A 21300-nucleotide genomic window follows, 5' to 3' on the forward strand; every position below is an offset into this window, starting at 1 on the left:
CGACGTGGTACGTTCCGCCTTCTCTTCACCCTCCCCTTTCGCTCTACGTGGTACGCCCCGCTGCCCTGCCGCTCCTCCCGCCGGCATCGAACTCCGCTCGCCGCGCTCAGCCCCTTCGAGGGACGAGAGCGCATGCGCGCGCACACACGCCGCGCGCTTCCCAATCCTGCCCCCGGGGTGGAGCGAGCGCGCGGCCAGGGGCGGAGCGCCGTCGCCCGGAGCCCCACCCTCGCCCCCGACGCTGCACGCTCGCTGCGTCGGCCCGCCCCCTGTCAGTCACTTCCTCAGTCAGCCCGTCCGTTCCCATACCCTCCGCTGAGTGAGTGAGGGAGGGAGGCGGGCGGGCTCACGATCGCGAGCCTGGCCCAGGTCTCGCGAGAGGAAGCGCGGGGGGTTGCTGAGGCAGAGGAGGAAGGGCGGGCGGCGGCGGCGGCGGCGGCGGCTCGGGAGACGGAGGGCGGCGGCGGCGGCAGGGGGAGCGCGACCCCGCCCGTCCAGCGTTGGCCTGGGACCGGCTTCCTCAGCCCCGCCCGCGCCGGAGCGCACCGGGCGGGAGCGGGCCGGGCCGGGCCGGGCCTCGGGGCCTGCAGGGCTCGCTCTGCAGACGGCGGCAGCGCCGGGAGGACCGCCGGGTGAGTGGGCCCGGGCAGGGCCGGAGCGCGGGGAGGGGCCTGGCTGGGCGGGGCCGGGCACGCCCCTGCCCCCCTTCTGGCGGGAGAGCCGCCCCCAAGTAGGCGCGGGGAGGGGGCTCTCCCGCCCCTCCCCGACAGCCCGGGGGTGTGGCCTCTTTCCCGATCGATTCCCCCCGGGGGTGTTGGGGAAACGCCCCCCGTTAAAGTCCGGTAGGGCCGTATCGCGGGGGGGTCGGCCGCCGGCCCGGGCGGGGGGTTTCTGCCTTGGGGGGCGCGCCTTCCTCCCGGGCCAGGGGGCCGCCCGGGGCTTTTACCGTCCAGGGCTTCAAAAACCCGTTGGGGGGTGGGCGGTTGCCTTCTGGGGGGGAAGAGATGCTGACCTGGGGGAGGCGCATGTTAAGATTCCTTCCCTAAAAAATAATGGGAATGAGGTTGCGGGGTGGGGACGGAAGTGGGCCTCCCTTTTTCTCACCCTCCCCCGTGATTGGGGAATGGTCTTCTGCGTGCTTGTAGAGGGATCACAGAAAAAAGTTGAGGAGGGGCGCAAATATCCTGGATGGCTTATAACCTTTTGTAAGGTCTGCGCTGTTTCTCGGCTGGGGGCATTTTCCTGGGGTCTGGGTTCGAGAGACTGATAATGAGTGACTGGCGGGTGGTCTTTGCTTCCTCCAGCAGTCTGTAGTACTCACCTGAGCCGAGGCTGAAACGCTAATCCTGGCTTGGATTCAAAAACCAGCGAACAGCAATTTGGGCGATTGTGGCTTAAGTGCCCTCGCTTGATTTGGGACTGCTTCCATTGAGATCGGAACGGTGAGGGTGGGAGGGCAGCCATGGGGCATCTGCAACTAGGAGGGTGGGCACGGGGCAGGAATGCCTAGCCATGGTGAGACATTCATTGTTTTCCCCCTTTGTGAGACTTGGAGACCTTCCCTTGAAATAGCAAGTTTCCTTGACCTGGTACTCTCCAGGGGTGTTAAACCAACCCTCCCCCTGGTTCTCAAATTGGGGAGGAAGGCCCAATTGTGGGAGGCATGAGGCTTCCCTTGGTGCATTGGGTCAGTTGGGGCATTATTTCTTTCTGAGTTCCACCGAGAAAAACAAACCACAGCCACTCAGTAATCAGTGGTAGTCCTGTGTTTTTGTGGGCTGCCAAGGGCCTGTTAGCATTGTTGTAGGAAAAAAGTACCCTGAGGGTGGGGGAAGAGACCTACTGCTTTCCCATCCTCCTTATTCTCTGCAGTGCTGAAGAAGTCCACAGAGTCTCTCCACATAACAGCCATGGAAATTAAGTGTGACTGTGTTGTACACTTGCAAAGAAGAGGGAGCAGCCTCCTTCGTAATGGAAAGGTTACTCACTTTCCTCTACATTTAATCAATAGCATGGTCTGACATCTTTTTTCTCTGAGACCTGTGATGGGGGGCGGGGGCATGGAAGCTTTCCACATCCCTCCTCAGGTTGGTCTGATTGTCTCCTGCAGCAAGATCGGAAAAGGCAAATGTAATTTCAGTGGCTTTCTTGACCTGGTGAGAAAAAGGACGCTACACCTTCTTGATCCCTTAGCTTCATATAGCGTACATTTGCGTGCGGGAGTTTTGCTTCCTTCGTTGCAATGTAGAATGAAGTTGGGCCCAAAACATTTTTCTAGTGGCCTTAAAGCTGCCTGATTGCAGGGATCTGTATTGAAATGATGTTTTATGGCTTTCCTTCAGTCATGGCTGGTGGCTTACAGCGGAATACAGTTTCAATATATCCAAGACAAATATCTTTTGAAATCTGGCTGTCAATATTGTTATGCCAAGGAAAACAGATAGAAAATATTGTCAGTGGTTACAAATGCATATGTTGACCTCTCAGTGAGGGGTGTGGTACAAGGAACTGTGTAAAATTTAAAGTCACATTCTTATGTGCATTGTCCTTATTGGAGCATGGTTTGGACTTAGGTCTGAGTGGGGAGCCTGTGACCCTCCAGATGTTGCTGAACAACTACTTTGAGTGTTTCTCGCTGTTGGTATTGTGGTTGGCTGGGAATTGTAGTGCAGCAAAACCAGAAGAGGTGCAAATTCCTTGTCCCTACTAGACCTTCAGTGCTGTTTAGAGGAAGGAGTAAGCATTTATCTTCCGTTTATCAGAAGAGATCATCTTTGAATATGTGGCCTTTCCAGAGCCTGAACTGATCTTAAATCACACAGACTTTGGCTTCACCATTAGCTAAATTCGGCAATGTTTCCCATGTTGGATGTTTTATTCATTGTATTTATGCTGTTGATAGGACATATGCCATCTGAGCTGTAGAGACTTTCAACTTTGGAAGGTTTAAGTGAAACGTTTCCCGAAGCCCAGATTTACTGGACAGCTGCACCTTTCATTCTCTGCTTATCTTTGGATTTGCCATTGGCTACCTGACTATTCACTGGAAGCTAGGAAGGGTTGTGGGCAGGTAGGCACAGAAGTTCCTGCAAAGCCACTTTGTTCTCTTCTTTTGACCATTACTGGCTGATGTATACTGGTGGGCTTAAACCTTTCAGCAAGATACGTTGGACATGCAAGTATTCTTTTGGACTACCTGTGAAGTTTGGAAACCAGAGAAGCTATTTTGCAGGGGTTGTCCCCTGGCATTCAGCATCTGTGTGAAGCTGTTGGACAAGGATCAATTCAGTTCAGGGTGCCATATCATCAATATGCTAAGATGCCCAATTATACATCCCTACCCCATTCAGAGCTGGGCATCAGTGGAGGTCCGGTCCTGACCCAATGTCCGGAGGCTTTGGGGGTCTGTATGGGAAGAAACAAGCTAAGAGTGAGTTCCTGCAAGGTGGAGGTGCTGTTTGTACAGAACTGCCTGGGACTTGAGGATCCTCACGGCTCCTGCTAGTTCCACAGATGGAGGTCATGGCTAGAGGGGCCTTTGTCCAGCTCTGACTGGTGCACCTGGAGTATTGTGGCTAAGTTACCCATGCCCGCTTCGCTTCAAATATTTACTGCAATGCAGTGCGCTTTACACATGGGTACCTCTGAAGACTACTTGGAAGGTGCAGTTGATGCCTAAGGCAGTGGCTGGCTGGCTGGTGGGTGAGAGCCACCAGTGTCACATAACACGGATGTTGTGAGTATTGCACTGGCTTTCAGTGGGCTTTGAGTAAAATTCAAAGTGCTAAGTGTCATAATGCCTAAAGCCTTTTATAGCTTAATACCTGAATGGCCCCCTACTCTAGGTAGAACAGCCAGAAGAAGGGGATTAAGAGTCCCATCTCCAAATGAGATCAATCTTTGGAAGGGCCTTGGAGACCAAACTGTTTTTCAGAGTTGAGAAGGCCATACCGGAATTAGCTAGGGTGGGACAAATAAAATGATGGGAGTCTTTGGAAGTCAGTGGTCTATGAATAAATTAATACAATAAAAACCAAGTACCTATAGCACACTTTTACGTATATCTTGTATTTGCACAGCCAGAAAATCAGGCACAGTGCAGTGTGTTAGAGGCTTTACATATTTTGCAACTGAGTGTCTACTGGTTCTACTGTGGCCCCTTCTTTCTCATAGGGGCCTGGGCTTCTGATTTCAGAATAGTTCCTTTGCATATGTTCAATAGTTCCTTGCAACTTGCAAGTTTACTTGCTGGTGCCCGAAAGGACAAGAGCATAACTGGGTCAGTCCTTCCAAGTTAAATTCTTTGCAACTTCATATTAGTCCAAGCTGTCATTCCTCGCTAAAGATATAGTATCTTTACAAATGTGGATGTGTTTCAGAACTAAATACTCAGTCACATTCACACACACCAGTTGTTCTCCATATGTAACTATCCATGAATGGAGAAATTAACACTGGATGATGAGTTTATTCACAATTTTATTAAAAAGAATTGAGTCTTATTAGCGGGTTGTTTGTGTTGTAAGCTTATACAATCAAAATTCCAGTTTTACATTAAAATACATTCTCATATCATTTTTGCAATTCATATGTGAGATAAGTAGCATGGGTTTGGGGAGAGAGGTTAGAATTACTTCAAAGTTTATTATTTATTTATTAAACAAATTTATATGTTATATAAAAGTTGCCTGAAGTAGGCTTTTGGAAATGCAATATAAATAAAACTGCACCCTAGGTTCACTCTACCTCTTCATACTTACTTGCAAATTATCTTTGCTTCCACCAGTGTTACTTTTGTATAACAAGCTGGGCATACATACATCTTTATACCCAACTATTTCCTTGATCCTTTACGTAGGGGACCGGTAAGGACATTCTTCCAGCCATCAGGCACATATGCCATCTTGAGCACACATTAGACAAGGCACATATCTAGTCCATAAGCAAACCACATCCATATTTTGATATTTCTTCAGTTATGCCATCTACATAACTGGCAGCAATGACCATTTTTCAACACTCTGAAAGCATTTAGGACTTCCTTTACATGTTCTTGAATGCCAACATTTATAGCCTTTGTTTCAATTCCACCCTTTGACATATAACCATCACTCTCTTAAAAATCTTTAAAATAAACCTCCTAGCATTTGGGATGGAACTGAAGTAATTATTTCATTATTTTTAATTTTAAATCACAGAACCATAAGACGGAAGGGGCCTAGTGCAACCCCTTGCTCAGTTTGAAGATCCTGAGTGAAGGGGAACGTACTGCTTTATGAGGCAGCCTGTTGTACTGGTTGACAGCTCCTGTCTCTAAACTGAATCTGCTTCCCTGTAATTGAACCCACTGGTTCCAGTCCTGCCCTCCTTGGCAAGTCAGATCACTCTGCTGGAAGTTCCTTGTTTAGTCCTCTTTGTTGACTTCTAAAACAGTTTTTATTTCCACCAAAATCTCTTCACGTTTTCTCTGTGTCTTTTACTCTTAACCATTCCGTGCTATCTTTGACTATGACATTTGCAACTACCTTTCTCTCATTATTTTCTTTCATTGTCTTACATTTTTTTCTCACATTTTCTTTATATGCATTTTTTCTCACATCTTTGTCATTCCATCAATTGTCCCTTTCCATGCTTCCCATGAAGTGAGTTGTACATTTTGCTAAACAAATACAACTATTCATTCTTTTCTAAGCTGCTTCCACAACCTCTTTCCTTACATGTACTTTCTCTTCTTTCAGTCCTTCTGCTTTCACTCTAGTTTCTCTTGTGCTTTTCCTTTTCTGTCTTGTCATTTTTCTCAAGATTTATTCTTCACACTATCAGTGGTCTGTCCCCCATTTACAACCTCTCTTCACCCTTGTATCCTCCATTAATTCTCTCACTTTCAATCATGCTTTTGCATTTAGATTAATTTGTTTGCCATTTGTATGTATGAACAGATGTATGCTTAAAACACATATTTGAAACAAACAGATACTCATCAGTCAGGATTCTCATTTATTTTTGGGTCTCTCAGTGGCCTAATCACTTTTTATGTACATTTTCATCTTGTTCTCACCCATTCAAAAAGAATAATTTTTCCTTTGGATCTCATTTATTCAGTGTTGCAGAGTTTTTCCCAAAACTCACTGCTGGTTCTTCATTATCATCATTCACTGGAGCGAAACATATCACCACTCTGTGGATTCCTACTTTAGTATTATGCTCACATCAATCTAGAGGACACCATACATAATTTTCACCTTTACATTCCTAAGTAAACTTACACCTTCACTTCTCTGCATGTATGCTTCAGCTCCTTTCAAGATCAGACCACCTTCATTCAGATCTGTTCCATCTTTCCCCTTTCTCTTAGCTCCACAGATCAACAGCAAATTTATTTATTTTCCTTAAGTTCGTTCATGAATTCATTCTCTTTACCTTTGCCACATGCAGCATTCCTTGCTAATGGCAAGGGCAGTACCGGTTGGTTTTGGCCAAAGCCCAGTTTTTCCGAACACATTTATACTATTCTATGCAAGCTATGAGATCTAATCTGTAGGCAGGCTATCTTTAAGCCAATGTACTATGCTGTAGTCCACGAACTAGGCAGTATAGACAGTGTACCGACATACTTAAGATACCCCATACCCTGGGTTGAGTTTCATGATAATTGGCTGCTAGATTGCCTTTAAAGTGGAAAGTAAAGAATATGTGAGCCCCTCCCCCCCAAAGTCCAGCTGGGCTGAGCCACATAATACTAAATGGTCCAGTCTGTTCTAATGCTACTTTTGCTGTGATACAGGCATGAAAATAAATACCAATAGATTCAGGTTTCCGTGAGAAACTATGGGTAATATAGAAGTTTAGACTGAAGAGCTTTACAACTTCAGTAAATAAATATGCAGGGTTCATGGCTTAGTCCTGGACACCTAGGAGACATCTTCTCTCCTGTTGTTCTTGCCTGGCTGGTAAGATCTGGCAGAGTTGGCCCTCTCCACGTCCCATCCGTAAAGCAGTGTCATCTTGTGGGACCTAGCAGGTGGCTTTCTCTGTGGCTGCCCCTGCTGTAGGGAATACCGTTTGCCCTGAAGTTCATACGGCCACAACTCTGCTGTACTTTGACAAATCTTTAAGACCTGGCTCTTCTTGTTGGCTGTGGAGCAGGGTGGGTGGGTTATAATCCACTCTCCATCATTGGAGTTAATTTATGTTCTATTATTGTTCTTAGGTTTCATTATGTACTATATTTTTATTATTTGGTGGTGGTGACTTTAAGCCTAATATGTCAGTTGCCTAGACTTGCTTTTGTGATTGAAGTGAAATGCTCTGATATAATTGAGTGTAGCGTGTAAGTGCATCCACGTGTGTATATGACTATTATGAAGTGAAAAGACAATCTGAAACATGTGGTGGACATTGTCAAGGAACCCAGCTTTAAGTTGTATGAAAGATTACTCCCTGCAGAAGTGCAGGCTGCAATAGTCTTTCTTTAAGAAAGATTATGAAAAACAGTGGACTCTTTAAAACTCTGAAATTGTGACAACTTTTTTCAGCTGGCCCTGGTTTGGCAACTCTCAAGGTCAGGAATATATGTTTTGTTGAATAAAAGCATGGCACGAAGAATAAGGTATTTTATCCCGTTTGTTCACACAGTTATAAGCAACAGTTTAGTCTATATATACTCAAGTTACATAAACATTGCTTTTAAAAAAATCTAACACTTTAGCGAGGCTCTTGGTGTATCACCTTGAATTTGACAACTTTTTTTAAAGGAAGTGGGTCTTTGGATTTAGCCTTAATATTCTTTTCTGGTGGTCAGGACATTCTCTATCATTGTGATAGGGCAAAATCCAGTGTATACAATTCCTTGTACAAAAAGGAATATTCTTTTATTCAAGTATTGGCTTGCCTTTTTATTTAGACCCTGCAAACGTTTGCCACGATCCTGCTTTCTGGGTTGTTTTACCCAAATGCGTTACGTGCTGCCTCTCTGCATTGGTTACTGCTTCTACTGTTGTCAGTACTTTTTGCGTACCCTGCATACGGGGCACGTTGGTATCCTGTTTCTTGCATGTACTTAAGTGGATTCTAATCCCCGGCAATTTGCTGGATAAAGCTTGGCAGTTTAAAGATTATTTTCAGTTTCTTCCAAACTTTGGATGTAGTTGTTTGGCTGACACAACATTTTATCCTTCCAGTGACCCTGACCAGATTCCCCTCATCGCAAAGAATGTGTGTAGGGAAAGGGAGAACCAGAAGCAGAACCCTCCAAAATACTGGATTTTTTCACTGTGTTTATTATGAATGTTTGCATAGCATCTTGTGATTTAATTACGCTGTATAGTGTTGTAGTACTTTTCTAGATGAGAAAATGTTTACAAATACTGGAAATGTAAATAACAGTCTATTCTTAGATTTTATTTTTGGTGTCAGAGGGAGAGCTGAGCTTTTCACCAGGGAACAAGAGCCAAATTTTGGTGATACTTTTACTGGAATAATAACTTTTATTGAACCATTCCCATAAATGCTATGAAAATACCATACAGCAGCATTTCTCAACCTCGGCAGCTTGAAGATGTGTGGACTTCAACTCCCAGAATTCCCCAGCCAGCATGGCGGGGTAGGGAATTCTGGGAGTTGAAGTCCACACATCTTCAAGTTGTTGAAGTTGAGAAACGCTGCTGTATAGTATCTGGTTATTACCAGATGTGCCCAGTGTCCTTTGAAAGCTCTCTGTGTATAGTAGAACTGCAGTTTTCAGTTCTCCATTTTCTTTTGCCATCTTAGAGTAGGAGGCCTGCTGCAATTGGATCATTCCTTCGGAGTAAAGGCATTACTGGGCAATGCAAGAAAGGAAAGAGCCGGTAGTCTCCATTACAGGTCCCTGTTTAGGAGAGGGGAATCTCAGTTACCTCAAGCTAAATATGGTTGATGAGATTGGGTGGTATGTGTTTGACATATTTGAGCGACATCCTCAGAGATGAAAGATGTCTAGGACACAACTGATTTAGAAAAATTCAGAGCTGATACAATAAGAGCTAATCATCAAGCTGATTCTGTGATAATAACAAAGAAGCTGATTTTTCTCTACCAAGCATCCTCTGACAGTCATCCGATGGAGCTTTGACAAGTTTAAAAGCTGACCCTGATCGTGGTTTGGTGGAATCTTGTAATTTTGCTAGGTATCTTGAAGGCAAAATCCCCTATATCTGTCCCAGCTTAAATGCTGCAGCTGGCATAGCCAATGTCTAGAGGTGTCCAGGGCATTTTCTAGGCCTGCATTTTTGAATCAGTTTCAGTTCTGTGTTCCAAGGATGAAGTTATGGTACTTGTTAAGGTTTGGTCAACTTCCTATCTGCACAGAGTTTGCCTCTTATAGCTGGCATGGCAAGGGTTAGGATGAAGGGATGGTCCCATTTGCCTTCAAAGGAAGTAGAGCTGCCATCACCCCAGAAGGAATTGTTGCAGGTTGTGGAAAGTGTCAGACCTGTGGTGAATGATCCCGTAGTTGGAGGTTCAAGCCTGACTAAGATACCGAAGTAACCTTGGCTACCCTTGCTGGTTGCTTTCATTAAAAGAGAGAGAGAGAGAGAGAGACCATGAGAACACAACTGATTTTCTTGCGTTTTTTGATTCTGTCAGTTCTGGGCCAGTTGTTAGAACTGGTGTCGGCAGGGCTGTTCTGCAGTGGTTTTATTCTTACTTGGATAGTCATTTCCAGAGAGTGGGAGTGGTGGATTTCTCCTCAATTCCAGGCCATTTCCATCTGTAAGGTTGACCTGCTCAGGCAGCACTAACCAGAGGGTTATTTCTTATGTATGTAGAGATATTAGAGTATATTACATCTTGGATGGATCCTTCTGTATCTTATATATTATATATAAGAAGGACATAAGATGGATTACATGCTGCCATGCATATAGCCATTGGGTTGCCATAGCTTTTAATTTGCAGGAGAAACATGCTTGGTAGGGCTGCTTGTTGTAGTCTTTCCAAGCATCTGTAGAAAATTTGGTGTGGTGCTGAGAAGCGAGTAGCTCCTGTGGCCCCGTGTGTCTTCTGTTGTAAGAAAGTCAGCCTCCTGTGAGCATACTGTTTCTCTCGGTAAGAATTGCCCAAGCTGGCTCCTACCCTTGCTGTTTGCCCCATGACTGTTTCAAACCCAGCCCCATTTCACGCTGCCTGGTGCTATTCCCTTTGAATCTTAGTGTACAGTAGGGCCGATGTCTTAGTTGAAGGTCCCTTGGCATTTGCCTCCAGCCTGCTCTGGTTAAGTGAGGGGACCTGCCTGAGCTTTCATTCATCCTTGTGCCCTTGGTATACATGCAAGTGAGAGGGTTGTATTAATTGGCTGGGATTTGTGACCTTTGGAAATGTTGGTTCCACCCTGATTGTTTAGGTGGCATAATTCAGACACTTAGTTTTTGTCTGGCATGGGAGGCATCTGCGTAAGTACTAAGAAGCTGCGGGCTGGCAGATGGCTTCCTTCTGAATGATGCCAGACTCCACACCCTGGTCCTCATTCCAAAATGGTCCAGATGCACTGACCTGTGGTGTGTGCTGTGAGCCCTGCCTGTTTACTCACTGCTTTTTTTGATAAGCTATGAGTTGACTTAGCTGCATTTAATTTTCAGGTCAGTTAATTTCCTGATCTTAGGCAGAAAAGAATCTGTTCTTTTGATACATAGCATCAGAGAGCTCAGAGACCACACCTATTTCTTTTTAAAGTGCATTACTTTACTGGAAATAGAGGATTTTATGTAACCTTTTGGATAATATATAGCCACAGGACAGTGTTGCACTGGATAAGTTCCTGACCGTGTCCTTGGTTCCTGTAAGCCGAGGCTGAGGCTTGGTACAACTGGCAAATCCTCTCTGGAAATGAACTCTGCTCCCAGAATGCCTGGGTCTGCCCAGCAAGATATTCCTGATTGCACAAAGCATGAAACTGCATTGGGACAGACTCCTTCCCTGGGTGCTGCTCTCCGAGGTTAACTCAGCTTCTAGCAATCCCTGTCAGATTCCCAGCCAGTGTTGATATGAAGCCACAGCTAGAAAAAGGCTGCCAGTGTACGACTTGCTAAGGGTATCCTAGGTTTATGGCCTGATTTAGCTGCATCCATGTACCCAAAGCTTGTAGATATCCATCTGCTGCCCTTGCAGCCCATAAAATGTAGTTGTCCATTCCAGTTCTTTCCATCCCACCTGTCTGTATACATACATGTATGTGTAGGCCCACACACACAGGAAGAAGGTAATGTCCTTAGATATCTTTTCTATCTGACCATTTAGAAACAATTACAACTTGTTGAGATAGTAAGGTAAATGATTGTTAGCTTGGAATCCTCTTAGGTTCCTGATAAGGGTGAAATGTTTAAACTGATATTCTCCCCCCGCCCCTTTCTCACAAACAGAATGAGTTCACACATCATGCTTACTGATCCATGTTTGTTAGCCATGGTATATTGAATACTGTATGCCATGTGGGCCTAGTTTACAGATAATGCTCTGCCATGAACCAGTGTTTGGAAACCATAATAGCTGGGTGATTCGTAAACCATACTGATCAAGCTAGAACCAACAGCACACATCATGGCTTAGTGTAATGTGTGAACCCGGTTGAGGTGTTAAAAATTAAACTCTTAAGTTCCTGACCTGAAAGGTTCAAATGAATTTCCTCACATGGAAGGAGGTTTTGCATCAGCTGTGCATAAATTGGCTGCAAGAGCTTCAGGTCCAAGGTTGTAGCTGTGCACAGAGCAGGATTCTCAAGTATCGGGCCACCGCTGGTGGGTAGCAAATCAAGGTGAAACAGTGGAAGATCTGGAAGGATGGTTTTGGAGAAGGAGAGCAGTTCTAGGAGATCAGCAGAAGAAATGGGAAACATTTATGTAGTCAGAATTGTTATCTGTTCCCTCTCATTTGCATTACTCTGTCAGGTTCAGATGAGATGCAAATCTGCTTGTGGCACTGAGTAATCAACTTGCATAATGTTTGGCTCTAATGAATACAGATAAATACGGCAACAAAACGTACTTTGAGGGTGAGTCATTTTTAATCTCTGCATCCAATAACCTGTTTCACAGAAGAGCCCTGCTAGTTCAGACCAAATGCTTTGTAGACCAGGATCTTTTTCTGCTATGGCTGGCCAGATTTCCATGGGAAGAAGCCCATAGGAGGGCCTGAGAGGGTTAGCGCCTGGTATGCTGGCTGGGGAATTCTGGGAGTTGAAGTCCACACATCTTCAAGTCACCAAGGTTGAGGAACCCTGATCTAAGCTATTGGCATCACCACCTGGTGAAGACAAACGGTAGATTTCACAGCTGACCTATATGCCACATGAAAGAATCCCCCCAGCATCTGTCCTGAATGTTCTGAACGCCTGGCTTCGTGGGGTGAGATGGACTTCGTGGGTAAACTCACTGGGCTCACGGAGAGTGGGAAGAATTTTCAGTCCACCCGCTTTTCATTTACACTACATATCAATTTTATGCAAACCTCTGTGGTTTTTAATTTTTTTTGATAAAATACGGTCAGATAGGATAGAATACCTTTGATTGTTCAGGTTGCCCGTTTGTGCACCTTTCCAGTTCTGCGGTCTTCTATCTGACTAGGCCTTTGCCCAGTATTCCTTTTTTCTGGTTCAAAATAAAGTTCTGTTGCAAGGCTGGGGTTGAAGCGACTGGCATAGAATTGAGAAGCAGGCTGCAAAGTAGGCACTACTGCTGGTGGCATTTTTGCTTCAGCAGCAGAATGGAAGCACACTGTGGAACCACTGCCAAATTATGGCTTGGGGCTATGGCATGAGCCTAGGTTTAAATGCAATTGCAGTCCTTATACACCAGCAAGCCCTTGCTTATTGCCAACCAAGTTAAGATGGTTTTATCATTGGTGCACAAATGAAGGAGGGGACCAAGTGCACTTGTGCTCATAAGATCCTGTAACGCCAGATTATTGTGTATTATTTATATATTTACTTTATTAGTATGCCAACCATTCCTGAAGGCTCTGAATTCTCACACTGTATTGAAAAATGGCTTGTTTAACCACGGTTTATTGAATAAACCATAATTGGTATGAGTTTAACAACTCATGAAACCAGAACCAATGAAGCCCTAATAAGATTTAAGGAGATACAGTATATGATCCTTTCCAGTGGTCTGTGAATGATTGAGGGCCCTGTTCTTCCCCTGTGCATTAGAAAATATCTTGCACTAGCAGCTATGGTTGCACTCTTTTGGTGTTTTTATCACTATCTCAAAGCCAGTATCACAGAAGTTAATAAAAATGCCATTTTCGTTGCTTTCTATTGTAAGACGTAATCTGGCAGATCGAAATGTTCTGTCTCTTTGTCCCGTCTTCTTTAAAGAGAATTCTGTAGGTGTGAAGCTGACTTGTGGTACTTACATGAGGTGGTGGTGGTGCAGCTGTCATTCTGTCCAGTGTGGAGATGTGGGAAACGGTTGCTCTGCTGAACAAATGCAGTAGAGAGGAGTTGCAGACGCAGTGTCAGTTCTTACACTCATCGGTTGCTGCTAAGTTATGCATGTATGAATCAGTTCTGAATCTCATTGGGTGGTTCTAGCATGGTGATGTCTGAGGCGCTGTGTACTCAGTCCTGTAAAAAAGGAAAGACTTTGTGCCCAGGTGCCAAGGAAAGCTGGATGCTGTTGGCAGACTTGCTCACTCTGCGTGAACATGGATACATTCTCATTTTACGTGGCTTATTTTGGTACTGCTCACTCTGGGAACAAGCCCATTCTTCAAGCAGTCACGATCTTATTTAGCCACTTCACCAGCTCTGTAGGCATACTTCGAGAGTTAGTTGCACTTCAGAGCTAAACACGAGATCCATGCTAAACTCACATTCTGCGTTCTTCACAGAATCCCAGCGTGTCCATGGCTGTAGCTTTTCAGCTCTCTTAAATTGGCTGTGCAAGTTGTGCAGCCTTTCACTGTGTAAGTGTGGTGCATGCAGGGGTTGCAACATTTGTCTTGACATTTCCTTTGCTGCCTGTAGAAGCCTGCCGAGCAGATGGGCCCCCGGTTCTTTGGCCATTGGAGTCCAGGAGGGCATCGCCATTGGAGTCCGCTGCCATTTTGCTGCCCAGGTTTTCTGTCATGTGCCCTTTCTGGAACCTTGCCACTTAAAGCAAAAATAATCCATTTCCTCTTGGGCAACACTTCTGGATTCCTTTTCTCTTATTTTTCGGAAATAGAAATACATGCTCTCCCTAGCTCGGATGATGCTTGCTCTTTCTTGTTACATGCATGTCTTCTAATGTGGTTCAGAAAGAGTATTATCCTCTGAAAATTTTAGCTTTTGTCGCACAAGCATATTTATATAATCCACTGCTTTCTCCCCAAACTTGGTAAGTATAGGACATTGTAGAAACCTGTTTTAAAGAAGCATTATCCTTATTACATCTCCAACGAAACACTATTTTTGACTATCCTTTTCTATAGAAACATAATGGAATCCAATAAATTCTAAATATTATTTTTTGTTGTATAAGTCATAATTTGAGGTCCATTGACACTCTTGCTATAGAAGTTAGACACCCCCAAGGAGATCAAAATACTGACTTTCCTTGACCTTGCCTTTCCTAGAGCAACCACCCTCCTAGAATAATTCAGCTGTTCTTGCTGATACTAAACTGAGTATTTATAACTTCCTTTTAAGCTCTAATCATTTATTCTTCCAGGAAGATCTTCCTTTGTCCCTTTCTTCTTAAAAGCTTCAGAAGAGCTCTGAGTCTGGATGAGCCCCTGGTTTGAGAGCCGAAGGGCCACTGTCTAACCTTCCTTCTCCTCTTTCATATTGTAAAGGTCGGCAACTGGGACTTCCTTCATAACTCTGCACCAGGGCAGGTGTCCATTTGCCTGAGAAGAGAAGGGCAAGCACCCCAAGTGTGTAGCCTTGACCTAAATGGCAAAGAGATATGTTTCAGCCCTATTTTAACAGGTATCTCCTGTTGCTGCTACATTGCAGTCTCTGTTTGCTGCCCCAAACTGCTTGTCTGGTGATAATGAGAGAATGAAAAATAAAAACAGAAAGAAATTGTTCTGTGGCTCTTTGCAGTTGGGTGTAAGATGTCAGTCCGGGGGTTTTGCTTGTTTTTACAGCAAGAAAATAATGTAACTTGAAATTAAAGAAGCCCAGACTATATTTTGGCCATCTTGACATGGGGATGGAGGTGGGAAGAGAGACCAGAGAAATGCTGGGCTTTGATGCTTGGGCTTTGCGGTGCTTCTTCCAGTTGTGTCAACCTCCTCTCCCTACATGTTCGTTAACAAGTGGTTCCATTCAGACACGTGAAGATAAGAAGGATGAATCCTTGAATTTAACGAGCCTAATGAATTTGGACCAGTTCTTTCTCTCCTGTGGGATAGAGTGATACCATAACACTGTAATTGTTTGGCTTATTTCACTTATAGGCTTTAATATGGTATTAAAAAAGAAAACAGAATGTCATGGCAAATTCTGTGTCTGGAATTGTGTATGTTTTAATGGCACAGTTCCTTTAATTTGCTCAGCATGTTTTGCAGGATTCAGCAGAATGTGACTTTCTAAGTAAATTCAAAATGGCAAACAAAAGTATTTCTATAACTTTCCTTTCTTCAGCTTCTTTTCCCCTTCCAGGTAGCCTGGAGTATTGGTTAACAATCCTGTAATTAGATGTACATTATCATAAAGAGTTCTAGCTGGCTTTTTTTGTGTGTGTTATTTTTGACAGCTTTATCTGCTTCCTGAAGAGCATTAGCATCAGTGACCTTCTGAATGTTGCTTAAAAAAAATTCCAAGTTGGTATTTTTTTCCTACTTGATTTATATGTTTCATAGACATCTGATGGTTACCTTTCCACTATGATACTAACAATTTGCCAGAAGTTTTTGCTGTTCATCACTCCAAAATAATTGCTTTAATTATACAGCAGATCCCATTAGTTTGCTGCTCAAATAGTGTTCCCACTTGGTTCTAAGCCACGCTTGCTCTATGCAAATGTTAATTTGCCTTCTGGGGTATCCTACTTTTAGATGCTCCAAAAGGTATATGTTTAGAGAAACTATTTTCTCATGTTGCCTGATTTCTGTTTGTTGCAGTTTCATGCTTTCCTTAGTAGATGCTCTGTGAACACCTTAGCCTGCAAGGGCCATAAAAACTGGTCCATCTTGTTCTCTGCCATATGTTGACAGCATTGCCTAAATTTAAGTCCGGCTCTCTCAGTTGGGTGCTCTTCAGATGTCTTGGGCTGCCATAATCCCTTGACTGCAAACCTAGCTTGGCTCAGAGGGTTAAAGCATAACACGTGAGAAGACTGCCAGACAGAGGAAACCTGAGTTAAAACTGCCCAACACTAATGTGTGGATAGCCTTGCCAATATTAGTTTTGTACAAATAACTTTTAATTGGGGCCTGTTCACCAGTACACATACTGGAACGTGGACGGATCCTGATAAGAGTTGCACCCCTTGGAGCTGGAAGGTTGTTGGGATGAACTGGGGCGTGATCCAGAGACGGGGTCAAAGACCAGAGGGCCTCAGCCCACCAGGAGGGTCAGGAAGCAGGCCACCAGTTGGATAAACACAGGAGAATAGCCACTCGACAGGTTGGTCAGGTAAGCCCGGAAAGACACTTGAGAACTAACCAGGATCAAAAGGTATTTATGTAGCCCCAAAGGAGGAGGAGAAGAAAAAGAAAATTAGTGAGGCTGCTGCGTACTTGAAATGGAGCTACTGAGCTACTTTTGGCAGACCTGGGAATTAAAAGGCCTCAGTGCCAAGATTCCTTGCCATCCCAGATGCTTAATTAGGCTTCCCCCACCTCCAAAAAAAAACTGGCCATGAAAGAAAATGTTACTGTTCCCACATTCTATCCTTTTTTCATTATCCCTTTTTTATTGGGAAGAGAAGAACCTAGGGGAAAAAGGGAAAGTCTTCCTTTCTGTTCAGTTAATATTGAATGAAGCTGTTAGTGCATACTAGGATAAAGGAAGCAAGAGGTTCAGAAATGGCTGTGAGAACGGTAAAGGGCAACCCTATGGGCTTCCTTCAGCTGCCATAAGCATTGGGTTGGTCCAGAAGAATTCTTCACACTCTAGTGAAAGGATTCTTCTGGTTATTGCTTGGGGTGGTACAAGGTTCTTCAACTATTCAGAGAGAACTAAGATGGAAAGTCCTCCGATTATAAAGACAGCCAGTTTTGCTGATCTGGAGATTCTCTTTTGGGGCTGAAAGACTGAAATCCTAAATAAGTTTCTGAGATCCACAGGACTGATGGCATTTTTAGGCTGTTGCAGCTCAAGTGCATAAGAGAGCAGTTGGTTTTGTTTCCATGCAGTTGCTTGAATATGGTCAATGTGGTAGTTTGTTGCTTGAATATGGTCAATGCGGTAGTTTGTCTCCGCATCCTGTTTCCTTGCTTGATAGTCACTCAGGCTACATCTTTCTTTTTTTCCCCAAGTCACAGGTATGAATCTGTGGTGTTCTATGTCTCCTTTCTTTTCGCTATGATTTTATGGATCCATGTCAATCAGAATTTCATCCAGGATATAGTACTGAGACTGCTTAGGTCACCTTGGTGGATGACCCATGCAAAAAACTAGGCAGAAGCAGTACAGCCCTGATAGTCCTCCTGGAGCTCTCAGTGTCTTTTAATACCATTAACTGTGGTATCTTCTGGTACTGTCTGCCCAGACTGGGCCTCAGGGGCACTAAATTGCAATGGTTCTGGTCTTTCCTGTTGGATCTTGCCCAGAAGATAGTGCTGGTGGACTACTGTTCAACATGCAGGTCAGTGACCTGCTATGAAGTTCTTGGGGTTCTGTTGTGTTTCCTGTGCTTTTTAACATCTAGATGAAACTAGGGGGAGAGGTGATCTGGAGCTTTGCAGTTGGGTATCAGAAATATGCTGATGTTATCCAGCTCTACTGCCTCCATATCTTTTAACTCCAAGGGAACAATGGCCTGACCTCAGTAACGAATTAGATAAGAGAGAACAAGCTGAAACTCCAAGCATCTAGATGTGCTGTTGGTGAGAAAAAACTAAATTCTGGGATTGTTATGAAGCTTGCTCTGGATGTACTCCCCAATATGGAGCAGGTTTGCATTTTTGGAGAGTTTCTTGTTCCCCAGCTGTTGTACATTGCAGTTGTGGTCAGGAGCACATTCACAGTTACAGCTAGTGCACCATCTGCAGCTGGTTGGACTTAGGGGCAGCCTTGACTACTGCAGTATGCTGTACATGAGACTACCTTTGATTGTTTATTGGGCATAATCTAAGGTATTGGTGTTAATCTATAAAGCTCTGAATGGTTTAGGGCAGTGTTTCTCAACCTTGGCACATTTAAGATGTGTGGACTTCAACTCCCAGAATTCCCCAGCCAGCATGGTTTAGGGCCTGACCATCTGCAGGGCTACCTCTCTCACTTTAAACCAGCCTGGCTGCTCAGATCAGCAGAAAAAGCCTTCAGAGGGTGCCGCTGCTCCCAAAAGCATTGTGGTAGGCAGGAAAGAACTTTTTGGGGTATGACTCCCAGGCAGTGCAGCCCCACTCCCTGGGGAAAATACACTGGGCCCTCTTCTCCTAGCCATCAGGAATTTGGCAAAAATACCTCTCTTCCATCTTTTTCATCGCTATTATTTGTTTTAACGTTATATTTTTGTTTGGATTTTAATTGCAATCTTTTCATTTCGTATCTTTTTCACTATTGCAAGCTGCTTTGATTATCGTATATATAGAAAAACAGGGCATATAATTAATCAGTCAATAAGATGGGAGGCCTGGCAGGTTTTCTCCACTCCTCATAGTTTATCTCTTCTACGAACTCTGGAAAGTGCCTGTCTGGTTGCAAAAATCATTGCAGTGGCCCTGTCACCTTTCCAGAAGGCAAAGGAGCACTTCCAAACAAAATTCCCCTTGGTTACTCTGTAGAATAAGCTCTGGATTCCCAGAGCATTTCACATTGATATGTTTCCCTGATTAAAGCAGGCAGGGTGAGTGTCCCTATGGCAGTCTTCTAGCAGTAGGAGTCCCGCACTTTTTCATTCTCGTTCCTTTGTTTCAATTTAAGATGACATTCCTCCTAATGTCTCAGCACTTGCTCCAGTGAATCTGGCATTTGCTGCCCTTTAAAATCCTTAAGTGGCATGGCTTCGGGCAAAGACATTGGGTCATTCATCTGTTCACAAATGCCTGATTTAGTGCTCTTTTCTAAAACTCACAGAAGAAAAAGTTACTTTAAAAAAACCTTAAACTTTAAGTATGAAGACCCAAAGAGTTGCTTTGTTATGGTGCAGATGATCAGAATATGGGTCATCGCAGTGTCCCATATCCAGGCCCCTGGTGTTGCATCTTGCTTCATCCATGGCTTTCTAATGCCGTGGTACTGATCATGGAATGGCATTGTGGAAGTGGCATTTCCTGCTTCCGTCTCTAAAGAGGAGAGACGTTTTGTTGGCTCAACAACCTTTCGCTGGAGGCAGCTTGCCTGCAACTGTACAGCTCTGACTCAGGAAATCAGCCACCAGCATCAGGTACCAATCCGAAAAGGGCTGATAAACAGGGATCTGGCACACTTAGGGCATTTAGTGGCAGGCCACTTCCACCGAGAGGAATTAATTAGAAGGATTTAAAAAACATAAAAAGGCTAGTTTAGTTATTATGTGTGGCAAATTTACTGGGAAGACTTTTCCTTGATTTAAATAAAAACTGGGAGTATGTCAGAATGATAGTTTTTAGAAAATTGGGGTTATGTTGGGATGATAGTCTTTAGAGCTGTGCTTCTGTACCTAAAGAATGAGGAAAACGTAATTCTGAAGAAAATGTATCATGAGTCAAATCCGTACTTCAGATCTTTTTTCAGCTGGCAGCCTATCTCTTCCTGCTGCCCTGTCAGTAAATGACACACCTTTATTTATTTTCTCTATCTGTACCACTTTCCATACCAATAAATCTCAAAGGAATTTGCAGTAAAAGCATTAAAGTCCAATGAGAAAACAAAAACAATAGAAGTCGAGGCAGAGGAGGAGGAGGAGGAGGAGAAAAATGAAACCCAAACAGAACTGCCCATCTAGAAGAAGCTCGGGTGAAGGGGCAGGCCTTCGACAAGCTCTTAAAGGATGTAACTGAAGGAAATTTTGCGGGTGGGCAGAGCGCAGGCACCACCACAGCCCACCCGTGACTAACTGCAAGACGCTTCTCTGGGCTTCTTCCTTCTGCCGGTGGTTGCTGTACGTAGAAATACACTAAAAGATCTGACCTTTTAGGGAAGGTGGGTTGGGATTGGTACAATTTTCAGATTTTAATTGACTACAAATACTTACAGTTATTTCTGTCTGGATTAGGAGGCTGCCATGGCCACCTCACGGTTGGGCTGCTGCAATGCACTCTGTGTGGGGCTGCCCTTGAAGAGCACTCAGAAGGTACAGCTGATCCAGAGCCACTTTGCGTGAGATGGGCGGCTATATAAACGTGACAGACAGACAGACAAATGAATTTGAACAGCGAGGGGCAAGCCTTGCTATGCCCTGCGTGAGCTGCACTGGTTGCCAGTCAGCTTCTGGGCACGATTCAAGGGGCCGGTTGTCACCTAGAAAGGTCTCCGTGGCCTGCGGCCTAGCTAGCTGAAAGGCTGCCTGTCTCCCACAACGTCAGCCCGTCCTGGGCAAGGTTGGCCTGCTTCGGGTCCCTCAATTAAGCAATGTCTCCCAGCCAGACCCTTCTCTGCTGCGTTCCCCCCCCCCCCCAAATCTGCATGGCTCCCACTGTGCTGTCTGCAAGTGCTCTTTAAAAAACCTGGCTTTTCCCACAGGCTAGGCCTTGGGTTAGGCTAGAATGGACAGGCTCCAGGAGTTGTGAGGAATTTGGATGGTTTTTGTTTTTTGCTGAAGTCATTTTGTATTTATTACTGCTTTATTTTATTTGCCCAGAGTCATCTGGAATGGGGTGACTTACAAATTCAGTAGATAAATTAATAAATCCTGCCTGTATGGATCACAACCTTCCTGAGCTATAAAGAAGTATATATAAAAATGAGGTAATTAAAAAAAAGCCAGCCAACCAACCTCTGAGGTCCTTTCTGTAGGGCCACGGGTGTTAATGGAGAGGGGGCAAGGAAGAGCCCAGTCAACCAGGTTTCTAGGGTTTGGCCTCGCTCCCTCCCTTTCCAAGGATTTTCCCAGTGGCTACGGCCCTGAAGGAAAGGGGGAGATACGTCCTAACAGATTCTAATTCAAGGGCCAGATAACTCCGGCCTACAAGTATGTGAGTTTAGCTTGATTATGAGGTATCAAAAGTCACGGAAGGAGTAGGTGTGTA

General features: G+C 44.6%; 1 protein-coding gene across 2 annotated transcripts in view; it reads left to right on the forward strand.

The window, feature by feature from the left end:
• The first annotated feature begins 334 nt into the window (after nucleotides 1-334).
• Nucleotides 335-21300, forward strand: part of TAOK1 (TAO kinase 1) — a 56986-nt gene continuing 36020 nt past the window's right edge. Inside the window, exon 1 of one of the 2 annotated variants that reach the window (XM_088138731.1) lies at nucleotides 335-632. The gene's annotated coding sequence lies outside the window, so the exon portion shown is untranslated. Of the gene's footprint in view, nucleotides 633-20383; nucleotides 20406-21300 lie in introns of those variants that run through there. The other variant, XM_025169644.2, reaches the window with a different exon arrangement.

The sequence above is a fragment of the Python bivittatus genome, unplaced genomic scaffold (assembly GCF_059951505.1).
Source record: "Python bivittatus isolate LINGU-HERP-01145 unplaced genomic scaffold, Pbiv_v1 ctg000240_np1212, whole genome shotgun sequence".
Classification (NCBI taxonomy): Eukaryota; Metazoa; Chordata; class Lepidosauria; order Squamata; family Pythonidae; genus Python; species Python bivittatus.